At 40.5% G+C, this 6,078-nt stretch overlaps 1 long non-coding RNA gene across 1 annotated transcript in view; it reads right to left on the bottom strand.

Annotated features, from left to right (window-relative positions):
• Positions 1 to 4,908: 4,908 nt before the first annotated feature.
• The window catches only part of LOC113944827, a 13,677-nt gene continuing 12,507 nt past the window's right edge, over positions 4,909 to 6,078 (bottom strand). Inside the window, exon 3 of the long non-coding RNA XR_003526836.1 lies at positions 4,909 to 5,060. This is a non-coding gene — a long non-coding RNA (uncharacterized LOC113944827). The remainder of the gene's footprint in view (positions 5,061 to 6,078) is intronic.

The raw sequence follows: 6,078 nt of genomic DNA, 5'->3' as shown, positions 1-6,078 counted from the left end.
GGATACGGCTGTAAATTTTTGAAAGTGAACTTCCAGGCCATTTGGAGGAGAGACAATCTCCTCCTCATGAGCTGGCAGGAGGATCAGCAGTGCTGCAGGGTTAGGACTGTGTGGCCAGAGCTGAATGTAGGACACGTTGATCGTCCTGTCAGGAGATAGAAATTGCCTCTTCCTTTCAGTCCCTCCTGTTGCCCGGTGTGCTGCATGACAGGTTGTACTGGCATAACCTTGCTTTGTTGGTGAGGGAAACTGCTTCTGCTACTGCTCAGGTGAAACCCTGTGTGGGGCTGAGCACTGGGCAGACAGGCAGCCCTTGTACTCATGGGGCTCCCCTTGGTAACGAAGGGGATGTGCCAGCCGGCCACACATTAGGTCTAAAAATCTGAAAACTCCAAAATTTTAGAAAACTTGCCTCTCATCCCAGAGAGGAAGAACAAAATGGTGCTGTATTTCTCAGGGTGGTGTCCTGGTAGAGGGACCAGCAAGGCTTTTGGGGCCAGGAGCAGAGGGGCCAGCAGACGGCATGGGACCAGTGCTAGCCGGAATGTGCCGTTAGCAGCGTAAACAAACTTGGCTCTAGAGGTGAGGTGGTAAGATATATTTTTTTAATTATTGAGCTGTGTACACATTATAAAACCATTATAGAACCAAAGTATATAAAATTCCAAATTGCAAATACCAGCTTATACAAAGGGGTAATAAAATAAATAATACATTAACTAGCTCCAGTACTCTGCATTCATAGACAGTAATGGAACCATATACATCAGAGGCCATAAAAATGCATACATTAAACAGGGTGCACAGTGGTAACTGAGGGTTCATCTTGATGCTTCCTGACTGCATGAGGGTCTATTAGTGCTGGGGGATGGGAACTCTATTTGCTACTTAAGCTGTTATTGATTGAGAGAGGGAAATACAAACCTCACAGAACAGGCCAGCAGGAAAAAGGGTGAGAACTCAGCTTGACATAACACATTAACACTGTAAACAAAGTGGGCTTTGAAGGTTATTATGCATGACTACTATGTCCTGCAGGGCAGGATCTGCCTTGGTGTGGGACGCTAACAGGGAGGACTGCACTTTCTACAGGTCAAACAGCAGAACATCTTGCATGTCCAAGGAGGAGGTGTCCTCGTCAATGGTCATTCCGCAGATTTGGAGAGGGGAAGAATTCTGCTCTAGGAATAACCATCATCTGATTCAGGAAAAATATAGGACAAGATTCTTCCTCTGACTCCTGTACAATGTGGCAGCACTGGTGTAGCTCAGGTAGCCTTGGACAGAGATGGCTGAGAGATACCTTTGTATGTGCTGGAGTCAGGTCTGGCTGGGTTTAGACTGGTGTGCTCTTCTCCCATGGCCATGGATGTGTTTATTTATCTCACTGCATTATAATAGATTTTTCTGGAAACTGCATGATGCCACAAAAAAAAAAAAATAAAAAAAAGAGGAACATCTAAAGTTCTGTATCTACAAAGGAGAACAGAACACTTGACCAAGGACCTAAGATCCAACCCCACTTCTCTCCAGTCAAGGATCCTTTCTACTCACTCTCCTTCTGTCTGCTGAAGCCCCTTCATTTTTATTTCTGTGCATAGTGTGTTGTCACCCCAAGAAACAGCAGTATGCATGTGCTCTGCTGCAGAGCCCTTGCTCTTTAAATAGTCTCTCAGTGGAAGAGTTTGGTATGCTAGGGTCTGTGCATCAAGTGACTTACAGGATTGGCCTAGTTGGAAAATCCGGGGAATCTCCAGAATGGAAAGAAACTAAAGAAAATTATCAGACTGTCTAGTAGAGTAAAAAACCATGCATATATATTTAATATTTTTATGATAGCCATCTGATAGCATCAGAATAATTCAGACAAAAATGAAGCTTATTCCTTGACAAGATTCTGTTCCTGGTTTACTTCCAATGTGGCAGACAGATTCATGCCCAGAAATGTTTTCACTGGGTCGAGGAACCATTCTGAAGCAGGATCTTCTTGTCTGACTTGATTGATAGGAATGTCATTATCCACTTGCTGGTACTAAAAATTCATTGTGGGGCTCTATTAAGTCTCCTAATATTTCATTTTAAAAATTCTAATATATTGAGTGAGGAAAAAGGAAATGGAAAAAGACGTGGAAGGGGAAGAGAGGTTTGGAGACTTCCCTATATACTTTCTGCTTTCTCTTTGGCAAGACTTTCATCTGATGTGAGTAAACATGATTTCATTGATTTTACTGACTTCTAATGAGATAAGGATAGAGCACTGTAATCATATAATGCCATATGAGGCACAGCTTACATCCTCATTTTTGTTCTGTCTACAGACAAAACATGTGCCTGATTCTTGAACACCACTAACTGAACCCGTACTTCTCTGTCTTGCTCTGTTTCTGGGTCAAGCTCTGATCTCTGTTTCCCTGGTACACAGCTAACAGGTTTATGTTGGTATGGAAATTATGCTCTGTTTACACCGAAGAAGCAGAGACCAGAGCTTCTGTCTCCCTCTTCCTCACTTGCACAAACCCCAGTGTAATCCATACAGGAATCCATTGAGTTTTAATCTTTAATTTAATGGGGGGAAGAAAAAAATTAGGAATGATTTGTTTTGAAATATATGTACTGAGCAGATGCAATACCATCTCAGGTACACTGAGTTGACATGCATTCTGTTTTTAAATGCAGTATGATTTCAACTATCAAAAGGATTTGGAAAGTGTTTTACCCTTGACAATGACCTGTATTACACTTAAGGCTCATGATGTAGGTTTCTTATTTGCCCAAGAAGACAACAAGATTTGCTATGTAATTTGAGAAGCATTTATAATTCTGCTACCCATGTTGTAAGCTGATTATAAATTAAGTTCAGCAGAATTGCTTCCATCAGAAAATCAGAATTCACAGTCAAATAAAGTGTACAACCCTGATGTGTAGTTGCTTCTAACTGCTACTGTACATAAATCAGATTCTGCTTAGCAACTGCTGCATATCATGTTTATTAAACACCTTCTGCTTATTACAGCAGAGGGTACTAAAAATTCTTCATGTAAATTTCTCAAATATCTTTTCACATCTTGGATATTTTTTAAAGGTCTCATTGCACTGAACAGAATCCTTCTGCGGAAATGGTACTTGGGGGCTCTCAACATGTGCTTCCTGTTCCATTCAGTCACATGGAAAATGTTCTCAGTTTACAAACCAGACAAATTGTTTTGTGTTATTGCTTTAGTCCTGAGGCTCAACCCAGCATAAGGAGAATCAGGCTTCCTACTTTCAACATCATTGAGCATTTTGCTAGAAGTAATGCTCTTTATGAGTTCTGGGAAGTATCTGGAAAAAGGCTTTTTCATAAGGAGGCAAACTTGCCTCTGTGTCCCAGAAGCATGCTGGAGCTAGTAACAGTTCACCAAAGAAAACAATCCTTTACTGATCACTGATTCTTTGGCACAAGCCACTGTTATCAAACAATTTCTCAGGGCTAGTCCACCATTTCATAAGACAGTGTCATACATTTACACACTACAATGGACCTTTTAAACTAGTCACAGATGCTACAGAGGTCTGATAGATTGAAAATAGTCAGCAGCATACTCTGACAATCATTACTGTCACAGTGTGAGGAGCGTATTCTAAAACATCAGGCTCCATTTATATCTCGCAAAAATAAAACAGCACTAGAAACAATCAGCTTTGAAATAACTTTTAGTCTATCGCTTGCAGCTCCTTCTCTGCTCTGTTCCTGTCCCAAGCTTTTCTTGACTGTTGCGTGTTTGTCACTTCTTGATCTCTGTCTTTTGTTGTAGAACAAATGTCAGATCTCAGTCCTCACATTGCTTCATCTCTGCAACTTCTGCCAAGATGGCCAAAAAGTACTGCTAACCTGTTTATGCAGCTGGCTAGGGTGGAGGAGCACTGAGAGGGCTAATCAGACCCTCCACTAGGGGCGTCAGGCCAAATGCTTATGTGGACTTTGGAGATTATAGCTCTGAACTATTCCTGGACTGATATACTGCATTAATTGCTGGATTTGCTTATCTCACGTGTAGGACTGCGCTGATGCTGGTGTCCACAGTGCACCAGGACATACATGAGCACACACAGACATACCCAGAACATTGCCAAAAGACTGCATCTCTTCCACCATGGCTGAGGAGGATACAGTCAATGAAACTAATGTCTATCAAATCTCAAGAGGATTACCATGATTCATTGTATGTAAAGCTAAACGAAGCAGCAACACAGAGATTATGGCTCTGCAGAGTACAGTGGCCCAGCTCTTCACCAGTACAACTGTAGAACATGTAGCAGGGCTCTGTATCACCCCTCTTCTCTATAAGACTGAGGCTGGCACCAGCTCAGTCTCTGGTTTTGGTCTGTAAATCCCTCAGCTGATTGATGCTCCTCTACATGAAGAAGTACCTCTTCAGGAGTGAGAGCTAGGCACCTCTTCCATCATACAGCTAACGGTGCTCTGGATGAATTGTATGGGAAATGGACATAACTGTTCTTGGCTAAGATGAAGAACTTCTACCCCATGACAGAACAGCCTTCCTCAGCATAAAGTCTAACTCGTATCATATTGCAGCCTGCCTTGTAGCTTTGTTACAGATCAATTATTGCTTGATTAACTATATAGGTAGCTGGAAACTGGGAGAAACATTGGGAGGTTTTGTGACATGGTAAATCTCAGAAGCTCTTTATCATAATTTATAAGGTTTTTTTTTCCTACTAATTGTGCATATTTCTCAGCTGCAGAGCTCCTGTCTGTGATACAAGCAATGAAAAATGTTACCTGGATAAGAATATATTTACATAACCACGAGCTAATTACTGTTTGTCATAAGTAAAATCAAGGAATTATTGCCATGCACAACTTGCTTAGTTGTATGTGAGTGCTGTTGAACTACTGCCTTGTTCTACCCCAGAACTGGTTGCATTTGCAAACAGTGTGCAAGAAATCACTGAGTCAGATGCACTTTCTCTTTCAAGATGTGCTGTTCCTTCTCTTCACTATGGTTTTTTTCGGTGGCATTCCTCTTGATTTAATCTAGTGTTCCTGTGGGTGGAATCTGGCAGAAAAAATATGTAAAGAGCATTATGCCCATCTGCATCAAAGGTGCTGTATAGACATCAATTAGTAATAACGACATTCAGGCACTTCAGGTGTATCTGAAAACAGTTGGCAGTGCTTGGTGCTAGAAATACAAAACGACTATATCCTCAGTTAGGTAAACTGGGATAGCTCCATTAATTCCAGCTGAGCCTTATCAGTTTATCTCATCTGAGGATCTGACCCCTAAACTCAAGTCTCTCCCCAGAATTAACACAGGACCCAGCCAAGTGCACACTGTAGCTCCTTGTTTTAATTAAAGAAGTAGAAATTATTTTCTATTTTAGAAAGTTGTTGGTAATGATATATGGATAACAGCTTGAGAATTCAAATTACGCCACAGATCAGCATGACCTGTAAGAAGCAAAAATGTTTTGACTACTACTCTAAGCAAAATCAGGATGGATGTCATAGATTATCCTTGCATGCACAAATCCATAGCTGTATGATTTATGCTGTTTATAAGTAGCTCTATTAACTAAAGTTAACTGCTAAATTTCAGTGCTTGTTTTGGAAAACTTTAAAAGTAAACAGTGGCAAAGAGCACTGTGCTATTTTTTTGCAGTTATAGTTTTGCACATTTTTGTGAATTTCAGAATATTTTTTTGTACCTATGAGCAAGGTAAAAGAACAAATCTAAAAGAATTACAGTTAGTCTTTGATTTTTGGAAGCATTGTGTTATGTACAATGAACTGAAACATCAATCATGGTGATATGATAAGAACAAGACATATAAAAGGATGATGTTCTCTCAGATTTTCTTAAATCACAGTGCTCCTGGCTTTACTACATGCTTCATGTACATTACGAAAAGTCCTTATCAGCTGCATCCAAGTAACTGATACGTGTTAACCCAGCTCTCTTGTCTTCTTTTGCCTTTCTTTTCTTCCTTTTTGCCCTTCCTTATCAAAGGTGATTTCTTTCCAACCATCTCCACTTTGTTATTAGAATATTACCTTCTTTTGTAGATTATGAT

This window comes from Corapipo altera, unplaced genomic scaffold (assembly GCF_003945725.1).
Source record: "Corapipo altera isolate COAL_440 unplaced genomic scaffold, ASM394572v1 23, whole genome shotgun sequence".
Lineage (NCBI taxonomy): Eukaryota > Metazoa > Chordata > Aves > Passeriformes > Pipridae > Corapipo > Corapipo altera.
Note: the sequence above shows the minus strand (reverse complement) of the source record. Positions and strands in the feature narration are given on the sequence as shown.